The 22527-nt window shown below is 34.2% G+C and overlaps 1 protein-coding gene and 3 long non-coding RNA genes across 4 annotated transcripts in view; 1 reads left to right on the forward strand and 3 right to left on the reverse strand.

The window, feature by feature from the left end:
• qsm (Zona pelucida superfamily protein qsm) overlaps window positions 1-22527 on the reverse strand; it is a 73072-nt gene that overhangs the window by 38160 nt on the left and 12385 nt on the right. The gene's annotated exons all lie outside the window — the stretch shown is intronic.
• Window positions 15173-16309, reverse strand: LOC145724554 (uncharacterized). Its single transcript, XR_014177039.1, has 3 exons — window positions 15637-16309; window positions 15379-15559; window positions 15173-15315 (listed from the first exon to the last, which is right to left on the reverse strand). It is a non-coding gene; the product is annotated as an uncharacterized LOC145724554 (long non-coding RNA).
• LOC145724557 (uncharacterized) lies at window positions 17404-18255 on the reverse strand. The gene is made up of 2 exons (XR_014177042.1): window positions 17744-18255; window positions 17404-17668 (listed from the first exon to the last, which is right to left on the reverse strand). It is a non-coding gene; the product is annotated as an uncharacterized LOC145724557 (long non-coding RNA).
• Window positions 21883-22494, forward strand: LOC145724550 (uncharacterized). Its single transcript, XR_014177035.1, has 3 exons — window positions 21883-22018; window positions 22097-22277; window positions 22341-22494. It is a non-coding gene; the product is annotated as an uncharacterized LOC145724550 (long non-coding RNA).

Genomic DNA, 22527 nt, shown 5'->3' on the forward strand with positions numbered 1-22527 from the left:
AAGCAAATATCTCCCTTAAAGACAAAATATCTTTAAGGTTCTGGTAGAGAATGCTGGTTTACAGCTACAATTTTTCTCTTCAGACTTTTGCTGATTTCTGTCAAGAAAACAGGTCTTGTCCTTGTTCCCTATCATTGATACTTACAAATATAATAAAATCTTGAAACTCTTCAGAATGATGTTACCATCTACCAGATAGTTGAAACACCCTGTACATTTTCCATTTACTTAAAATGAAACAATATCGTAAGCGAGTTGATGATAATGATGATTTTAACGTGCCAAAGGCCTCTGGCAGCCATTTTGTATTGCCAGAGGCCTCTGAAACCTTCTTAAGCTTACTATGAATTGTTTTTAACGTGCCAGAAGCCTCTAGCAGCCATTTTGTATTGCCAGAGGCCTCTGAAACCTTCTTAAGCTTACTATGAATTGTTTTTAACGTGCCAGAGGCTTCTGGCAGCCATTTTGAATTGCCAGAGGCCTCTGAAACCTTCTTAAGCTTACTAAAACTGTTTTTAAAGTGCCAGAGGCCTTTGGCAGCCATTTTGTATTGCCAGAGGCCTCTGAAACCTTCTTAAGCTTACTATGAATTGTTTTTAACGTGCCAGAAGCCTCTAGCAGCCATTTTGTATTGCCAGAGGCCTCTGAAACCTTCTTAAGCTTACTATGAATTGTTTTTAACGTGCCAGAAGCCTCTAGCAGCCATTTTGTATTGCCAGAAGCTTCTGAAACCTTCTTAAGCTTACTATGAATTGTTTTTAACGTGCCAGAGGCCTCTGGCAGCCATTTTGAATTGCCAGAGGCCGCTGAAACCTTCTTAAGCTTACTATGAATTGTTTTTAACGTGCCAGAAGCCTCTAGCAGCCATTTTGTATTGCCAGAGACCTCTGAAACCTTCTTAAGCTTACTATCAATTGTTTTTAACGTGCCAGAAGCCTCTAGCAGCCATTTTGAGGCTTCTGAAACCTTCTTAAGCTTACTATGAATTGTTTTTAACGTGCCAGAGGCCTCTGGCAGCCATTTTGTATTGCCAGAGGCCTCTGAAACCTTTTTAAGCTTACTAAAACTGTTTTTAACGTGCCAGAGGCTTCTGGCAGCCATTTTGTATTGCCAGAGGTCTCTGAATCCTTCTTAAGCTTACTATGAATTGTTTTTAACGTGCCAGAAGCCTCTAGCAGTCATTTTGAGGCCTCTGAAACCTTCTTAAGCTTGAGGAAAGTGAAAAAACTAGTGATGTGGGCTGATAATTTATGAAACAGATTTAGCAAACATGCTTCTGCTTCATTTTCAGTTACATTGTTCTCCACATTATCGATCGATATCGGGAAGTCGTTTGGGTGCCTCCTCCTCCTCTTTAAAAGAAAATCCCTCTAATCCCAAAACTCGAACCGGGCGTAAAACTAAATCCGAACAAAGAAGCTCTCGTCTGACTACGAATTAATTTAAAACAGGGCCAAACAGGCGGTATGTGCCTTCGAGTGACAATTTCACGGAAAATAGACCTTAAAAAGTTAATTCTTTTTTGTTGCTTTACATGGTTTATCGTGCGGGAGAATTCAGCTTTATCTTTTACCCAAATCGAACGTTAAACTTTATCTGCCATTCCTAAAGGCGTAGAAGCTCAATATCAATGTTTCATAGTGGAAATCATGGGAAGGCAATGACCATGCCCATACGGGTCTAATTAGTATTCACCACGGCTAGATCGCATCTGTGAATGGGCATGCGGAATGGATTTATGCGTTTCAACCATGGTGGTTCAGTTGAATGGGTGCTTAAATTTGTATTTTCCGCGTTTTGTTCAGTTATTTAAGATCGATTGTGGGGGGCCGACAGCAACGTTAAACAATTTTCCTCGAAGAAATTTACTTATTGATAAATTTACCGCAAGATTTTAGTCTCCGAAACGCCCCCATAACTCAACTTTAACGTCTTTTCGGGGCCCTTTGTAATGTGGAAAATCTGTTGAAAATTTCCAGCATAATTTCTGTTAATTCTGGGCAATTAACCGATACCGGCAAAGTTTGGACGATGGCTTAGAGGGCTAGTTTGCGTTTATATCAAAAGTTTAATTGTTACGTATTAGGTACGTTGAAACTTTAATATCTGCCACTCAATTCATGTTTAGAAATAAAATTCCTATTTTATGGGGAAGTTTGTTTTGGAACAAATACCTTTTAATGTCAGATTAATTTATTTGTGTTGTTAAACACCATTAGTTAAGGAAAATTTAGAACTTTTTTCTCTGTAACAGTTTTTGTTCGGTTGTAATAGAAGCTGAGACACTGTAAAGGGTTGTTACACAACTGTTAAGGTCAGTCACGTGACTTTTGAAATGTAGTTTAAATTTACCCTGTTGAAAAAGTTAAAATTGTAAAAGACATGTCACGTGACTTTGATAATTTTTAAGTTTGCAACACTGTAAAAGTAAAATTACAACTGTCAAAACAGTCACGTAACCATAAAAAATAGTTTGAACTACGGATTGCATTGAAAGACTGAACCATAACTTACTAAAAAAGGCTAAATTCAATCAAGTTTTGTTGACTAATACGAATTTTCATTTTTTTTTTCAATTTTTAAGACATTTTATTGAACTTCCAATTGCCTCAATTTAACTTTCCTTGTTTCTCTTCAAGTAATCTAGATTTGATGGCAAGACTCGAAAAACGAACACCCTATATAATTTGCCTACGTGAATGCCAAGTGCTCTTGATGAAAACAGTGTTGCCAAGTCAAAATATTTAATGGCGGTAGAATAATCAGAAACAAATTCATTTATTTTACATGATTCTTGCTATTGGCGTTTCAATAGTATAATAATAATATATATAAATAATATGACACTGTCACTTCATATTTATGAAACCAGCGCTAAATTCCTAACCAAAATCAATGTAAACAACGGAGAAATGAAAGCTGGAATGCCCGAAACTCTTTTCAAAAATAATCACCAAAAGGAGTATCTCCTATATTGAAACGCCAATAAAAACCGTGCTTCCAAAAAATACAGATTTTTTATTTTTTCATTAATAAATGTTTTTTAAGTTTTTACATTAGTGACAGATATCACGTGGTTTTAAAGGATAATTAAGCTAGGCAGTCACGTGACCATTGTCAAAAAACCTACCTACTGCAAGAAAATGTTTCTAAATCCTGATTTTTGCAACTTTAAAGCATAATTTGACGTTAGTAACAGTTGTCACGTGATTGTAGAACACAATTCAGTTAGACAGAAAATAACTGTCATAATTCTCAGAAACATATTTATATCATCAACTACTGTAAGAAAACGTTTTAAATCCTAATTTTTGCAACTTTAGAGCATGGTTTGATAGTTTTGACGTTAGTGGCAGTTATCACGTGATTTAAGAAGACTATTTAGCTAGACTATCAAGTGACAGTTGTAAATATAACTGTTAAATCTCAGAAAATCGTCTTGTTTCGAAATCTGTGTTAAAATATGATTCTTGCTAATTCTAGTAAAATTTTGACAATTCGGACATTAGTGACAGACATCACATGGTTTTAGAGTATAATTTGGAGTAGGAAAATGACTGTTTTAAGCGGATTTTTAGAATCCTTATTAACTTCCCTATTCAATAAACTGAAAAAGTATATAAAAAGTTTCACAAGCAACATAATGGCAATAACGTAATTAAAAACAATAGATTAACAGGAGAACAGTAGAACAACTACAAAAACGGTAGATATACCGTTTGAATGGTAGACCTGGCAACATTGGTTGAAAATAAAAAAAGTAACCACCACGAACAACACTTTGCTTTTCAAAAACTTGTCAATTTATAATCAAATCCGATTAATAGTTCAGATTGGTGAGGAAAGTTTGAATAGCTTTTCCATTGTAAATTTGCATACAAACTGATAATAATGGAAAATACAATAAGAGCATTATCATCATTCATACCTCCGGGGATGTGTTCTAGTTAAATAACCTTCCACTACGTCCCTCTACCTGTAAATTTAGTCTGGAAATTGTATGGCAGAAGTTTCCACTCGACTGAAGGCAGATAAAGGAAAATTCCTAACCGAGTTAGGCATTAGTGGAAACATGCGAAATTGTATCCTTATATTGACGTTCATTTGATTACAGTTTGATAAGAGTGGGGTTTGACTGTTTTCTAGATTGTGATTTCTTGTAATTATTAGCTGATTGAGAGTTTTAATTAGGAAATAAGTATTTCCATTAATTATGCGACTGGAAACAGAGCCACTTTGCCAACAAATTATCGCATTCTGTCACCTAATGAATAGTAAGCGTAGATCAGCGGGTACTTGTCGTCATTATGCTATGCAAATGTAATTGACGCCACCAAAGAGAGAAAGCGTCCAAATGAAAATGTAACTAGATATGTAGTTCTCATCGTTTGATCATTCATAGTAATTAATGTACTGGGAAACAGGATTTTAATTTTATTTCCACGTTTTTATTGGCAATATTACGTCATGTCGGTTATGAATGATGTCTGGGTAGGCTGGGAAAGTTTGCATCGAGATATTTTAAGGAAGGAGGAAGGAAACTTCCTAAACAACCACTTGTTTGATACGAAATTACAGTAATTTACGCCGAGACTATCTACTTATCTTATCCCGGCAGCAAACGCCAATTTATGTAGAAAACAATCCCGGCTCGTGAACGAACTTTTCTCAACTGTTTCCATTCTAACGAGCCCCGGCTTAACTACGTAATTTAATATTAAGTAACTAGACTATCAGGATCACAATTACTGAACAAATTCCTGAGCTGAAAAGGGAATATCGGCTAAATTGTAGAGATGCCAGGCCGCGAAGGGATCGGCATCGGCAATTTTGCAGGAACGCCGATAAATGTGAGGAAATCTCGGAAAATACGTTAATAATGTATGTAGTTACACACGCATAAGCTGAGATGGTTCATTATCATATCTTCTCTGATGCGATTCTCTTTAGTTGGTGTATAAACCATATGATTTTTTATGAAACGAACAGCACTTTGTTTGAAGTAACAACAAACTACTAATTAATAAGCAAAGTAAATAACCAGACAAGAATCCATCTTGTTTACTTTACTGGTTCTGGCCTTGTCGCCCGGATTCATTGTTGTTTCTGTAATTATCATTATCTCCGGATGAACACTGTAAACCTAGCAGAAATTATCATTTTTACTTTTTCATCTTCTAGGAAGGCTGATATTAACGTGCTCATACATTGTGCAAGGTGTTTCAAACCCAAGGTGACATCTCTTAAATGACAACGCTTAAAATAGTTTTGGTTATTGGTGGAAATTCAAATTCAATCAAGTTTAAAAGGTTTGAAGTTTTAAAGGAATAGTATATTACATACTCAGGTGGAAAGTGTTTGATTTCTGTGGAGAGATTAAGAAAGTGAGTACTTTCCACCCGGGTGGAACGTAAAAGCAGGTAATTTTCATCTTTCCATCTGGTTTACACATAAGAAATAACGTTATTACATACCTGATTGAAAATAAAATGATTTTACTAGTTGTATGCCTGTGGGAACAGTATTATCTTTTTAGTAACTAGTTTAATAATTTTTTATCAATAAAAAACAAACAAGTTTTCAACTAATTATTTTTTGACATAGGTACATTTTAATTTATGAATTACCTTGTTTGCTACTTAAGTTTGACGAATTTAATATTTATAATATAAATCTGGTGAAAAACAGGCTAAGTCAAGACCTATTTTTGTATCTTCTTCAACAACAACCTTGTAATTATTATATTAGATAAAAAAGTATGCTGCTTTATACAGGGTGGTCCAGTTTTAAATCCATCAAAAAATAAGTTGACATGCATTATGCCATTTTCCTGAAGAACGCTTCCTAAGGAAGACACAGACCTCCAAAGTTGCTACAACTGTCAGACCGTTTGACCAATTTTGATCAAATTTGGAACAAGTAATTATCAAATGAGTACTCGTTATGTCATGTGAATGACATTATTTTCGATTTTTGAGTCTTAAAGCACAGTGAAGCCTCTAGAAGTCAATTTAATACTAACAAAGCGTAAAATGGCATGTTTAAGCCTATGGTAAATGTAAAAATAGTTTTTTAAGTCTGCTATGTCAAAAACTTGCTGTAGATAACTCTAAAACTCGATTTTCCAAGCTGAAAGCAGTTTTAAAACCCTAAAAATAGTCCAGAGTTCTAAGAAAATGAAAAGCAAAGTAAAAAACATTAAAAGTTAGTCTTCAAGTCTATTTTCAGGAATCTAATGTCAATATCCTGTATTTAAGACTAAAATATTGAAATGTATTTTCAAATTATGAAAACTTACTTTAAATGCAAATTTTAAGCTTTTGATGTCACTTTTCATTGGGTTAGAGTCACTTTTTGGTGTCCAAGTCAATTTTCAAGGTTGAAATGTGTGAATTTGTAGTAAAAAATTCTAGATAATTTAGTTTTTCATGGCTACAATTCCATTTTTACTACTAAAGTTTTTCAACTTATCTGAAAACTATAACGACTGACTACAAAGACAGTTTTAAGCCTTTCAAGTCAATTTTCACAGTTTCCAAGTCAATTGTCAAGGCTAATGTCTTTCAATTTGTCTGAAAACTGTATACAAAGACAATTTTTAAGCCTCTCAAGTCAATTTTCACCGTTTCAAAGTAAATTTACTGGTTAATAAGTCAATTTTCAAAACTAAAGTCTTTCAATTTGTCTGGAAACTATGAAAACTGGCTACAAAGACATTTTTTAAGCTCCCTAGGTCAATTTTCACAGTTTCCAAGTCAATTGTCGAGGTTAAAGTCTTTCAATTTGTCTTAAAACTGTGAAAACTGGTTACAAAGACAATTTTTAATCCTCTCAAGTCAATTTTCATCGTTTCAAAGTAAATTTACTGGTTAATAAGTCAATTTTCAAAACTAAAGTCTTTCAATTTGTCTGGAAACTATGAAAACTGGCTACAAAGACATTTTTTAAGCTCCCTAGGTCAATTTTCACCGCTTTCAAGTCAATTTTCACAGTTTCCAAGTCAATTGTCAAGGCTAAAGTCTTTCAATTTGTCTGAAAACTGTGATAACTGGTTACCAAGACAATTTTTAAGCCTCTCAAGTCAATTTTCACCGTTTCAAAGTAAATTTACTGGTTAATAAGTCAATTTTCAAAACTAAAGTCTTTCAATTTGTCTGGAAACTATGAAAACTGGCTACAAAGACATTTTTTAAGCTTCTTAGGTCAATTTTCACCGTTTTCAAGACAATTCTTAAGTTGGGTTGGGCTGGTTTTGGGTCTTTGAACGTAATAACTCAATTGTCTCGTAAATAAAGTTTCAAATCAGAATTTTATAAAAGATACTTATTTTGTTAAATTGAACAAGTAAAGTAAAAAAAATTGAAATTTTTGAAAAATATCCAGTGACGTAGAGAATAAGGTAGAAAAATTAACAGACACAGTTTCGACAAACGTCATTAAATCACCTAATGAGTATTAATTTCATATGTATTTGTTCCAAATTTGATTAAAATTGCTCCAGCTGTCTGACAGTTATGACAAGAAACCGATTTTTTTAAACTGAACTTTTATGGACTGTATTTTCCTTGAAAAGCATTTTTTATGAAAGTGACATAATGTATGTTAACTTTTTTTTTGACGGGTTATCGAATGGTGAATTATTGACATTTAAAACTGGACCACCCTGTATATAAAAAAAAATATTGATGTTTCTAATGCGTATAGGTGATCAGTTAACAACGATTTTAGAGATAAAACTGCTGCACTCAAAAACTTCAAAATTTGACTTAGCTTGTTTTTCCCGTGCACCCTTCAAATATTTCAACCTTACCAGGCAAGAAAACTAAAGTTTACTGCATTTTCCGTGTTAATCTCATGCTTCTACTCCACAAGTGCAGCATTTGCGAAAATTGCAGCACATTAATTGATAGTGATTGGTCGAAACAGCAGCTTTCTTCTCTCTTCTCTTTTTTTTTGAGATTTACTCATAATACTGTTATTTGATTTATTAGATTTTTATTTCTGTTTATTAGCAATATACTAAAATAATTTACTTGATTAACCCGCGCAGCTTTTAACTATGTTCCAGTAATTTTTTAATGTATTTATGCACATTTATAATATCATAAAACGGTTTATAACCAGCATGATGATCGAATTAATTTCTGCCAGGTTGCAATTAAAAGGATTATTTTAAACCACTTTTAGCGATAATTACACGTCTTTGCAATTCCATACATTCACTTTAAGGCTTTTATTCAAATTTAAAAAATATTACCGACTTAATGGAGTTTCTTTTTTGTTCGATAACATCCTTCTTAATATTGCTCGCGTTGAGGTTTTTTGCTTCGCATGCGTATTTACTCAACCAATTATCTTGATAACGATGCTGTACACGGTATTTACTGAAAGAAGTTAATTTATAAGTTTTTCATGTAAAAAATGCCTTAAATATGTGAGTGGTATGTAATTAAAAGAGTAATTCCTTTAAACAAACTGTAAAGCCTCATCAGTATTGCCTCACTCTCAAAAGGCTAATGGTTGACCTGATTAACGTCATTGAAATTAAAATTGCTCGCTGAGAGTAAAATTCTAATTAGCAGTTTTGCGTCGGGGTAATTAAAAAACAACATTCAATAAAAGGGAGGCAGAAATGAGATAAATTTCCGCTTTTTTAATCCACTTTCAGGACTACTGTGATTCCCACCAGGCCGAACAAAAATGCTAATTTTCAGCATTGAACACGTGAGAACAATGTCAGTCTAGCCAGAGTACTCCCATTTGCTAAAGAGCAAACGAAAGTAACATGCAATTACTTAAAGTCGTGAAAGAGCATGGCAGATAATAAAAGTCGACCCAGCCCACCATAAGCTTGGCATATGACTTTCCCTCTAACAGTAATTGAAAGTGATTTGATTTGACGACCTAGATCAATCGAATGGGGCTTCCGTTGTTCGTACAAAGGTTCAACGAACAACCGTTCTGTTTAGTATTGTGTGATTCAGACATATTCAGGATGAATCATAGAATTATGTTTGTAAAACCGGGTCCTGCTAAATATGGTCAGTCGGCTTTAGCCCCAAGAAAAAATGGGTCCAATGACGAACGTGGGCGAGTGGGCTGACCATTTTCGGATCTTGCCCACGCCGCAAAAAAAAAAGAACCGTAAAAGATTCCAAGGCCCTCGCATTGTTTTACTAATGTGAATTAGAGAGACACATGAAAGCTTCAATTGTTATTTTTACTTAACTTTTTGTTACTCCTACAGGGTGTCCCTAAAATATGAGAAAAAAATGCCACCACAATGTACTTGAATCACAAATATGACAATCTGTTCTAACTTACCTTAGTCTAAATGTTAGTTAGTTTTTCGTCAATATATTTTTTTATTATTCAGTGTATTGCTTTGAAATTCGTCTAGGAAGAGCTTACTAAAGTGAATATCATTTATGAATTATTTATTTTTCTTTTATTTATTTTCATGTAATTCTTAATCCGGCCGAGTTCCTGGCAAAGAAATGGTTGAACTGTTAAATTTTAGGTCTAACTCTGTTAGTTTTTGAGATATCAAAAAACCGCGTGCACCAGCGTCTTTTCCGGGAAATTTTAACATAAAATGACACCGAGACGTCAACTGTAACTTGACAAAAAAAAAAGTTGTATTTTTTTACGGTTTCAGGCCACCATTTTGAATTTTCTGTCAAAATATTGACTTGCACCTCATTGTAAAGAAAATTTCACGTAGTTTCAAGAAATGAGAGACAAAATGGCGTTCCAGGCTTCCATTTTGAATTCCCTGTCAAAATGTTGACTTGCACCTCATTGTAAAGGAAAATTCACGTAGTTTCAAGAAATGGCAGACAAAATGGCGTTCCAGGCCTCCATTTGGAATTTTCTGTCAAAATATTGAAGTGCATCTCATTTTAAAGAAAATTTCACGTAGTTTCTAGAAATGACAGACAAAATGGCGTCGCAGGCCGCCATTTTGAATTTCCTGTCAAAATATTGACTTGCACCTCATTTTAAAGGAAATATTGCGTAGTTTAAAGAAATGAATGAACAAAATGACTTTCCAGGTCGCCATTTTGAATTTTCTGTCAAAATATTGAATTGCATCTCATTTTAAAGAATATTTCACGTAGTTTCTATAAATGACAGACAAAATGGCGTCACAGGCCGCCATTTTGAATTTCCTGTCAAAATATTTACTTTGCACCTCATTTTAAAGGAAATTTTACGTAGTTTCAAGAAATGATAGACAAAATGGCGTTCCATGCCTCCATTTTGAATTTTCTGTCAAAATATTGACTTGCATCTCATTTTAAAGAAAATTTCACGTAGTTTCAAGAAATGACAGACAAAATGGCGTTCCAGGCCTCCATTTTGAATTTCCTGTCAAAATATTTACTTGCACCTCATTTTAAAGGAAATTTTACGTAGTTTCAAGAAATGACACACAAAATGGCGTTCCAGGCCTCCATTTTGAATTTTCTGTCAAAATATTGAATTGCATCTCATTTTAAAGAAAATTTCACGTAGTTTCTAGAAATGACAGACAAAATGGCCTCCGAGGCCTCCATTTTGAATTTCCTGTCAAAATATTTACTTGCACCTCATTTTAAAGAAAATTTTACTTGGTTTCAAGAAATGAGAGACAAAATGGCGGCCGCTATTTTGAATTTCCTGTCAAAATATTTACTGGCACCTCATTTTAAAGGAAATATTGCGTAGTTTCAAGAAATGACATACAAAATGGCGTTCCAGGCCGCCATTTTGAATTTTCTGTCAAAATATTGACTTGCATCTCATTTTAAAGAAAATTTTACGTAGTTTCTAGAAATGTCAGTCAAAATGGCGTCGCAGGTTTCCATTTTGAATTTTCTGTCAAAATATTGACTTGCATCTCATTTTAAAGGAAATTTTACGTAGTTTCAAGAAATGACAGACAAAATGGCGTCGCAGGCCTCCATTTTGAATTTTCTGTCAAAATATTGAATTGCATCTCATTTTAAAGAAAATTTCACGTAGTTTCTAGAAATTACAGATAAAATGGCGTCCCAGGCCGCCATTTTGAATGTTCTGTCAAAATATTTAGTTGCACCTCATTTTAAAGGAAATTTTACGTAGTTTCAAGAAATGATAGACAAAATGGCGTTCCATGCCTCCATTTTGAATTTTCTGTCAAAATATTGACTTGCATCTCATTTTAAAGAAAATTTCACGTAGTTTCAAGAAATGACAGACAAAATGGCGATCCAGGCCTCCATTTTGAATTTCCTGTCAAAATATTTACTTGCACTTCATTTTAAAGGAAATTTTACGTAGTTTCAAGAAATGACACACAAAATGGCGTTCCAGGCCTCCATTTTGAATTTTCTGTCAAAATATTGAATTGCATCTCATTTTAAAGAAAATTTCACGTAGTTTCTAGAAATGACAGACAAAATGGCCTCCGAGGCCTCCATTTTGAATTTCCTATCAAAATGTTGACTTGCACCTCATTTTAAAAAAAATTTCACGTAGTTTCTAGAAATGACAGACAAAATGGCTTTCTAGGCCGCCATTTTGAATTTTTTGTCAAAATATTGAATTGCCTCATTTTAAAGGAAATTTTACGTAGTTTCAAGAAATGACACACAAAATGGCGTTCCAGGCCTCCATTTTGAATTTTCTGTCAAAATATTGAATTGCATCTCATTTTAAAGAAAATTTTACGTAGTTTCTAGAAATGACAGACAAAATGGCGTCGCAGGCCGCCATTTTGAATTTCCTGTCAAAATATTGACTTGCACCTCATTTTAAAGGAAATTTTACGTAATTTCAAGAAATGACAGACAAAATGGCGTTCCAGGCCTCCATTTTAAATTTCTGTCAAAATATTGATTTGCATCTCATTTTAAAGAAAATTTCACGTAGTTTCTAGAAATGACAGACAAAATGGCGCCGCCGGCCGCCATTTTGAATTTTCCGTCAAAATATTGACTTGCACCTTATTTTAAAGGAAATATTGCGTAGTTTCAAGAAATGGCATACAAAACGGCGTTACAGGGCGCCATTTTGAATTTTCTGTAAAAAGTAGTAAAAAAAGACCCTTAATACCCAAGGACCAAGGATAAAATAAATTAATCTAATATTTGGTCATTCATTTGTAGATTGCTGATCTACCTCCTGAATTGCACCAAAGTTTCGCAAGAATTATCCCGTTTAGGTTTTCTGTTTGCCAGAGGTAAAACTCTTTGTGCAAATATGGAACAAATTGTTCAGTCGAGTAGGTTTAGATGGTACAAGTAATGAATGTAAGAACAGTTAAATAATGACCATATAATCTTACAAAGTAAGTTTAAATCATGCTCCTTTCTTTTATTTGTCAATGTTTCAATCTCCAAAACTGTCTGAAGCTTGATAGGAAGTCGAAATGCGGTCTAACCCGGGAAAAGTTAAAGAGCTTAACAAAATAAAGAAAACAGAAGAAATTTACTATTTTTGAAACTGTCTGGCTGAGGGCGTTCTATAGACTACCTACCATAGCTTCTGTTGTATTTGAGACGTGGTGGGCTCGTTAGATGAACCAGTCAGACGCTATGTAAAGTAAATTTTAAAAAGAACAGGGATTTTACTAGTATTGTAATCCAAAACGTAATTTTAAATTTTAAATTTGCTTGCGTATTTCCTCCCTTTTATCCGAAAGCTCTTCCTAACTCTATCGTTTGAATTGGAATTAAATAAAACGAAGCTTTCGTGTGTGCTTATGGATAAGTACTCGGGAGTGTTTTGTGTCGGTATTTGAGGGATAAAGCGACTGTACTGAATATTCGAGAGCGTTCTCGTTAGAGCTAAACGAATTATTTTCGTCGCTCCCCCTTTCGTTTCGTTTTATCACTAAAGACTCGTTTTTACTGATGGCAGAGGCGCGGATTATGGAAACACCGCCCATCAACGAAATAAACCAGTAAATTCAACAATAGATACTGGTTTTAGAGTAAAACCGATATCGAATATTGATTGCCGTAACTTTACTTCTAGTTAGGGAATTTAGTAAGCTAGGCCGGGCTTTAACATTTACGAATCTAATTCGGCGTGAAGGGAGTTTGGGAACGCGCCCATCTGATTCTGTTCGATTGTTCAGTCTAAAACCATTTCGCCAAACTTACAGGCACTGAAACTCACAAGAGCATCAACTGCCAGTTAGCCTGGTATAGTTATTTTCCTAATAAGTATGAAAAGTGTTACTTTTGAGTTCTGAAAACTGTGATCAGTATATTCTTCACGGTAAGGAAGGGTTTGATATCGAGCAAAGCTTTAAGGAAATTTTAACAGTGCATACTTTCTATCATTACGAAGCTTCTGTTGGTATCATTTTTTGATTTGGGGATGTGCACAATCACAAAATCTCCTTCGTCAGCATGTCAGCTAAAGGTTTTTAACGAGTTTGTCCTTGGTTGGATAAGCATATCACAGGAGGATCTCGAGAACAGTAATAATCATTATGTACTTGTATTCTAGTTTAACGGATTTCAGGGAACAATACGGTCCGAGTAATTAATTGCTCTGGAACGAGCGTATAGTATGAAAATCCTCCAGCCGTGAAATGCACTTTCCGTTTCAAACAAAGGTGAGGCTGATAACGCGTCGCTTTTTTAAAAAATAAGACACATTTCCCGGTGAAAATTCGCAAATCGACAATCAAGTTTGCATTTAAAGCTCGTTAATCATCACTTAAACTAGGCCGTGTCACACTTAACCGCGTTATGGTAAAGTGACTTGCACAGTGCACTGGTGACACCGATGACAATCGGAACAATTAGTCGCGTTGCTGTAAGTAGCGGCATTTTCCTATTAAGGCGTCTATTAATAAAAGAACTGGTGTAAATCACCGGGGATATATCTTTATTATGAATCCACCTTGAGATGCACGGTTATGGATTCTCGGAGACTGCAGGAGATTCGCGTTCTGAAAGAGTAACGTCTTGTTTATTTTTGTCGGTCGGAGAACTCGAAAAACCTGAATCGCCAACATCGTCAATGCTACAGATCGTCCAATAAGAGTGCAAAGTTATGGGAACAACAGACAATTTTTAGTTTCGTTTAATAATATAGTAGTGTTGTCAAATTGATCAATTTTGAAAATAAAACTTTGCGTAGAAAATTAAACAAGATTTCATAACTGTAAGTTTTACGTCTCATATTTGTCACATTTTCTGTCAGCAGTATGTATTATGATGTAAGTTTCTTGTTGGTGAGCAATCCAATTGTCCTAATGCCAATATTGGTGTTAATCGTTGCAATGGGCTTCTGCTACTACTGTATCTTTCATTAAGCAATTATAAATGAAAATGAGAAAATATTATTGTTTTAAAAAAAACATTCTAAGAATCTCACATGGTTTGCATGCAATAAATGCTTTTTTTTTCGAAATGTGTATAATTCATCGGTCCGTTTATTACTGCAACCAACAATACACCAGGTTTACATCTGCTCGTGGAAGATGTGGCAACATAGGGCACAGTCCCAACTGACAGTCGGCTAAACAACATTTTGAGGTTAGGAATTTTAAAAAGTTGAAAAACCGCAAAAACTACAAACAGAAGAAATAAAAACTTAATTTAGGGATGTTTAAGTTTATTAATTAGTGTTGTTATTGCGAGACCTTCGTAGAATTTAAGATTTTTCTTCACCAAACTGGAAAACTTGGAACATTTGGTGGTAAACAAAGGCGGAAAGTTCCAATCAAACTTTGGCTTGGGAATAACAACCACATTCAATTTAAATTATCTGGAAAGAACATCACAGATAGGTGCATTCAAACGAGTCATTAACAGCTCAATACCAACGTTTCAAGAATTATTCCATAAAATTTGCAAAAAAGGAAAGGCAATGTGTGTATCCTGGGGACTATTAAATCCTAAAGCAGTGTTTTAACTTATAACAGAATTGTTGGTGTTTTAAGAACTTGCTTCTTAGTTTTGTGATATAGATTGCTTATTTATTTCCTTTTGTAAATTTACCCAGCATTAAATACATATCAATTTGGTTTTGTTGTGTGACTTATTTAACATGTTTTTTCAATTTCAGTTCAATTTATTGTAAGAGCAGGTAGGTACCTCAGTTAAAGAAATTATCTAATTTTATGATTGTTCATGAAGAAAACTAGACTTCTTAGATAAAAAAGAAACTTGAGTGTACTTTTTAAAGATTTTATTTGTATATTTTATAATGTGTAAATAATACAATTAAAATAGTAATTTAACCTACTATCTGAAGTATTTAAAAGTAGCACCATATCTGTTTCTAGCCTTATAGTCAGAGAAAATACGGCAAAATTTATAAGGGCTAATTCTGCAAAATAATGGCATTTGATCAAATTTATGTATTAAGTAACTTGTATCTTTCTAATATTACCTGAAACTTATTAGAAATTTGTTTTTTCAACACTCTGCATATGGATTTTGACAACACCATTATAACCATAGCTTCAAACACCTTTTCTTCAGTCTTTTAGAGCAATTGATAATGGGACTTTTTAAATTTGGACCCTTTCAAAGCATGATAAGCAAACTCCAGATTAGGCGAATAAAGGTACCTGAAACATAAGCTATTTAGTATTAGCAGCTTATTAATACCTCTACCAGAGTACTTTTTATAGTATTAGGTAATCACCTTGTCAGCTTCTGCTAAATACACCTTTACTTTATATCCATATTTCTTCGAGAACCACTGGCTTGAATAAACTTGGTTTTTATAGTGTTCTTGTAAAAATTCTTCTAGGGAGTAAGTAAATATATGGGCTGTTTCATTGTGACAGTGTTTTCTATTAGAAAAGGCATCCTTATCTGTTCCACAAACTCTAGTTCCTTCAGAATGGTTCACTGGGCCCCTTGATAGTTGTAAAGTGTATTAAGAAGGTGGCATTTTCAAAACTGACTACCGAAACACACACACATTATCTAGTCTCACACGTAGTATCGCAGTTAAAAACAAGTTAAATCAAAATACTCCTTAAAATATTGTAAAATTTACATAGAAAAAAAAAATGTCTCTTTGTTTACTTTCGTCAACAATGGCGGCCGATTTTCCGAGCCTTGTCGTCCTGATTCATTGCCGACGTGACTAGATGACGTCAAAATTTTATCGCGCTCGGAACGCATGTAATAGACAAGAAAGGCAAATGATGACGTAACCGCCACGGGAAAATAAATGGACCATACGTCTATTGTTCATCATACATACAGGTGTGGTAAATCCAAAACCGACCATAGGAAAACCGCGTAACGGACAGAGAAACGTACATTATTGCATGCGCGGGACTAAGACAGAAAACGAAAAAAATATCAAGTAGGCCATATTTTTAGCGCCTACTTGATAGTTTTTTCGTTTTCTGTCTTCCTCCCGCGCATGCAATTACCTACGTTTCTCTGTCAGTTACACGGTTTTCCTATGGTCGCTTTTGGATTTACCACACCTGTATACAATAATTAATACTTTCAATGAACACATTTTGCAAATATGACAATTCATAATCCTGATTGATACACAACAATTACACAATATGATATGCGCGTAAGTAATTATTCGCATCATATTGACTGCCCTAAGCCCCATAAACAATGATTTATCGAAATTATGAACAACAGACCTAAATTCCCTTGGAAAAGTCCATTTTCAGTTAAATTAACTATCACGCTATAGCCTAACCACCCACTGTTCCTCATCAAAGCGAGTTCTAATTAATTTGATCGCCACAAGCTATGCAAAGAGATAAATTGAACTCATTATAACAATAACAATATTTTTTTGGTTTTGCCAATTGGACGACCATTTTTGTTTGTGGGACTAATTGAAACAGTTCCACCTGATCGGGATGCCCTTTTGCAATAACATTAACGATAAATTGTAACATAAATTCCCTCGAATTGCGGTTTCGGATTTACGAACTGGTTTTAGTTCTAAAAGCCGGAAGAGAGAGACGAAAACTGGTAATAATTGGGACCAATGAGCGATTTGATTCGATCGGTTGTTGTTTTATCGGAAATTAGTTCACTAAAAGATAATTTATTGCTTCGATTGGTGTGGTCATATTCCACTTTTTTATTGCTAAAAGTGCGCGGTGTTGATTATTCCTTTTTATATATTGTAGGTGATTGCAATAAGGAAGGAAAAGCAGGGGAATTTATCAGCGCGGTTACATCCACGTGAAAGTGGTAAATCTGTTCTAATGCGAGTAAATTATGGGGTTATCGGCGGAATTGTCAAGAAAACAGCCTCCGTTATACATAAATCACGACTTTATGGAAAATCGGACGGGAATGTAATTTCGCAAAATGGCTGTTTTGACGCTACGGAGTGAAAATGCATTCGAATTTGGCCGAATTCATACAGTTTAACATTTCAGTGACCCAGTAAATTGAAAACTAAAATCTCCTACCCTGGTTTTGATTTACATTGTTTATTTTCAAATATACAAACAAGTTTATTAATTTATAAATAACAATCTTAATATAAATTTGCAAAAGTGATTACGTTAAATTTGAATTACTTAGTAGATAAGTACTAAACAAACGCACCTAATAAAATCCCGTAATAATAACAGGTAAACAATGGAATTAAACCGCATATCCGAGATTCCTAGCTCTTTTTAAGGAAGATCGACCATAAATCTGTTAATTGTCCGCTCTGGTAAACACTAAATCATCTTCAATAACCATATTAAAATAACATCGTGTATGTTTTAAAGTATCACAAACTAACGGCACCGGCCAGTACTTACCATAAGAAATCCAGGCAGTACCATCGGTACTATTTACAATCCGCACATGGGCGGCTCGCCCGTTAGGACTATACGTTTCCTGATATTAGTGTTAGATGCTGACGGTTAATGAGGATGGTTATTTGCATAAAATAACAGTATAATTATTTACGAATGTTACGCTAATGAATTAATTAATCGATCGTTAAGCAGCCTGGTGATTTATTGCGTATGCAATTTATCGAATTTTGATTGAAATTAAGCGTAATAACAAGCGGAATATTACTTAACCGATATAATGGTCAGTAGGGTTAGTTAACCACGTTACTGGTTACAAACGCAAGTTTGGGAACTCGGTTACAGTTTTTTTAAAAGTAAATTTCAGCCTTGTTAAAAGTTTTGACAATTTTATAATATGGATTGTTAGGTAGAAAGTTTGGTTATGTAAGCTCTATAAATTTGAATGTATCAAGTATACTTGTTTGCTTAATTGGTGAGTTAGGTAATAGTTCCGGAACCAATTTTTAATTATTTTCTTCAGTGTGATGTTAATAACTGTTAACATCCTAGTAGTTAACTGGTAGTTTTTGATTTTTCAGTCTCCTGATAGCTTTCAGCTTCCTGCTTTTTTTGACCAATAACACGCTAATTCTGCAAATGTCGACTAAATTGCAAAAATTGAAAATTGTTTAATATACAGGGTGTTTCAGAGTTGTTGTGACAAAAGCCTAGGGAAGATTCTCCTAGCAGAATCAAGCAAAGAGTTCAAGGGAACATTTGTCCGCAAGTGCTTTGTTCTCGAGATACAGGGTGTTAATACACTGTTTTTTAAACTTAACACCCTGTATCTAAAGTTCATAAATTTCTGGTATAAGAAAACGAATGTCTGCAAGAAACCTTTAATTTTGTCAAGAAATTTAATACATTCCTTTCAAACTGTGTTTTTGGCAGTTCAAACTTTGACACCGCTTTTCTCCCTGACTGTAAATTTTGTAGTATTTTTTTTATGTTATTGAATAGGAAATTTAATGAGGATTCCAAAAATGTACTTAAAACAGTAATTTTCTCACTCTAAGTGGGTTTTACAAGCGATTTTGTCAGTGACTGTTTATTCAAACGGTGTTACTAGCAGTTCAAACTTTGACACCCATTTTTCCCCTGACTGTATTAAATTTTGTAGTGTTGTTTTATGTTATCAGATACGAAGTTTAATGGGCATTTCAAAAATGTGCTTAAAACAGTCATTTTCTTACTCCAAGTAGGTTTTACAGGCGATTTGGTCGCTGACTATCCTTTTGAACTGTGTTTTTGGCAGTTCAAACTTTGACACCGCTTTTCTCCCTGACTGTACCAAATTTTGTAGTATTTTTTTTAATGTTATTGAATAGAAAATTTAATAAGGATTCCAAAAATGTACTTAAAACAGTCATTTTCTCACTCCAAGTGGGTTTTACAGGCGATTTGGTCCCTGACTATCCTTTCAAACTGTGTTTTGGCAGTTCAAACTTTGACACCGCTTTTCTCTCAGACTGTACTAAATTTTGTAGTATTTTTTTTATGTTATTGAATAGGAAATTTAATGAGGATTCCAAAAATGTACTTAAAACAGTCATTTTCTCACTCTAAGTGGGTTTTACAAGCGATTTTGTTTGTGATTGTTTATTCAAACGGTGTTACTAGCAATTCAAACTTTGACACCCATTTTTCCCCTGACTGTATTAAATTTTGTAGTGTTGTTTTATGTTATCAGATACGAAGTTTAATGGGGATTTCAAAAATTTGCTTAAAACAGTCATTTTCTCACTCCAAGTGGGTTTTACAGGCGATTTTGTCCCTGACTATCCTTTCAAACTGTGTTTTTAGCAGTTTAAACTTTGACACCGCTTTTCTCCCTGACTGTACTAAATTTTGTGGTATTTTTTTTATGTTATTGAATAGCAAATTTAATGAGGATTTCAAAAATGTACTTAAAACGGTCATTTTCTTATTCCAAGTGGGTTTTACAGGCGATTTTGTCCCTGAGTTTTCTTTCAAATTGTGTCTGGCATTTTATGTTTTGACACCCCTTTTCTCCCTGAAAAATGTTCCTAATCAACTCCTTAACTTAGCTTAGCAGTTTGAGCTTCCAGTATACAGGGTGTGCATGAAAAGTATGGTAATTGAATGTTTTCGCTCACCCTGTACACAGTTTTTGAGAGAATTTTTTGCTCAACACTACTGGAAAGAGGAGCTCAAGACGACTAATTTAAGCGATTCAACTTCCCTGAAGTTCCAAAAAATAAACGAATTACAGACTGTTCAAATTTTAAACCACAATTTCAACTGATTTGAAAATGTTTTGCATCAAACCAGTTTTTGCTAAATAACTCGAAAAATTTTCGAAAAAAGAAAGCAGAAATTTTCGTAACGAACTGCTAAACTCATATCTGGAGTGTCACAGCTCGTCAGTGCCGCTACTATACAGGGAGTGCATGAAAAGTACAGTATTTTTCAAATAATATGTCACTTGACCCAATTTTCAATTTGACACAAACAATGAAAAATCGATAATAAAACAAAATTGGTAGGTATCGTTGCAACATATTCTCAATTACAGGTACTTTTCAACAGTAAAACAAAATTGCTTTGATAGTATGGAGTAGATATGTATTTACCAGCTAATGCCATCAGTTAGAAAAAAAACTTTGTACTCAATACACGATTGGCTAATGGTATCTTTTTGTTATGTTAACGATTATAGATTGGAGATAACCTTAATAACACGATTGTACATGAGACTAGAAGAATGAATACCCATCAGCTACCGACTGGAAGCTCACCTTGAACCCCAATCACAAAAATGATATTAACGTTTCAAACATATTCGAGGTGTAATTACACGGTCCGTCTCCTACGTAAACTAAAAATAATAACGATAATTAAGCCCAAATAATAAAAACCGGGCAAGTGTAATTTAATCGTCTTTTTTGCAAAAGGGAGAGAAAACGTTTAAAAAGTCGTTGCCCGGGGGCGATGTTTAAAAGTGTTTGTTGCGCTTAATGATCTTAAATTTCACTTAAAAGCAGTAATAAAGCCCCATTAAACTATATACACTTTTTTCGATCGGCCGTAGCTGATACTCTAGTCGCTGTCGGTGCTTTGAATTGGTAATTGGAAGAAAGAAAAAGTTGATCGTAAGGTGTGAATAATCGTTTAGGTTGGAAGCTCCACGTCAGGCTTGAAGATAATTAGCGTTAAGGCTGAATTTAAAAAAAATGCAGAATACTATCCTTATCACTCAGGTAAGCAGTAGTTTCATTATGATAATCGATGTATTTAAAAGTTGCGATGCAATAGCCTAACTCCGACTTTTACTTAAATGATATATTATCAAAAGAAAACCAGTTATGGTCCATTTATTTTCCCGGGGCGGTTACGTCATCATTTGCCTTTCTTGTCTATTACATGCGTTCCGAGCGCGATAGAATTTTGACGTCATCTAGTCACGTCGGCAATGAATCAGGACGACAAGGCTCGGAAAATCGGCGGCCATTGTTGACAAAAAGTAAACAAAGAGACATTTTTTATTTTTAATGTAAATTTTACAATATTTTAAGGAATATTTTGATTTAACTTGTTTTTAACTGCGATACTACGTGTGAGACTAGATAATGTGTGTGTGTGTTCCGGTAGTCAGTTTTGAACATGCCACCTTCTTAATACACTTTACAACTATCAAGAGGCCCAGTGAAACATTCTGAAGGAACTAGAGTTTGTGGAACAGAAAAGGATGCTGTCGGAGCCAGCAAATTATTGTTTAAAAAGAATAGATCGTTGTTTGTGGCAGCTATCAGTTCATTTTTCATACGGTAGGCGGCGCGTCGATTAGTTGACGGCGTGTGTATCGCGTGGAAAAGGTGGGAGTGAGGTTAAGAAAAGAGGAGAGTTGTTGTTGATATAACCAAAGAAGGGGGATGTAACACGTTTTGGGGTTTTCCCAGTATTTTAAAGTCTCTTGTTATTAAACCAGCGTTCTTTTTGAAACGGGTTGTTTTATTGTGCCCACTCACCAAAGACCGGACCGTGATTACCAGGATCACCTTACGTACGTGGCTTCAGGAAGCGGTGTTTTCTTGAGATGGCGCGACAGATGCCTTTTCTAATAGAAAACACTGTCACAATGAAACAGCCCATATATTTACTTACTCTCAAGAAGAGTTTTTACAAGAACACTATAAAAACCAAGTTTATTCAAGCCAGTGGTTCTCGAAGGAATATGGATATAGAGTAAAGGTGTATTTAGCAGAAACTGACAAGGTGATTTACCTAATACTATAAAAAGGACTCTGGTAGAGGTATTAATAAGCTGCTAATACTAAATAGCTTATGTTTCAGGTACTTTTATTTGCCTAATCTGGAGTTTGCTTATCATGCTTTGAAAGGGTCCAAATTTAAAAAGTCTCATTATTAATTGCTCTAAAAGACTGAACAAAAGGTGTTTGAAGCTATGGTTATAATGGTGTTGTCAAAATCCATATGCAGAGTGTTGAAAAAACAAATTTCTAATAAGTTTCAGGTAATATTAGAAAGATACAAGTTACTTAATACATAAATTTGATCAAATGCCATTATTTTGCAGAATTAGCCCTTATAAATTTTGCCGTATCTTCTCTGACTATAAGGCTAGAAACAGATGGTGCTACTTTTAAATACTTCAGATAGTAGGTTAAATTACTATTTTAATTGTATTATTTACACATTATAAAATATACAAATAAAATCTTTAAAAAGTACACTCAAGTTTCTTTTTTATCTAAGAAGTCTAG

This window comes from Ips typographus, linkage group LG2 (genome assembly GCF_016097725.1).
Source record: "Ips typographus isolate SLU linkage group LG2, UJ_Ityp_2.0, whole genome shotgun sequence".
Taxonomy (NCBI): domain Eukaryota; kingdom Metazoa; phylum Arthropoda; class Insecta; order Coleoptera; family Curculionidae; genus Ips; species Ips typographus.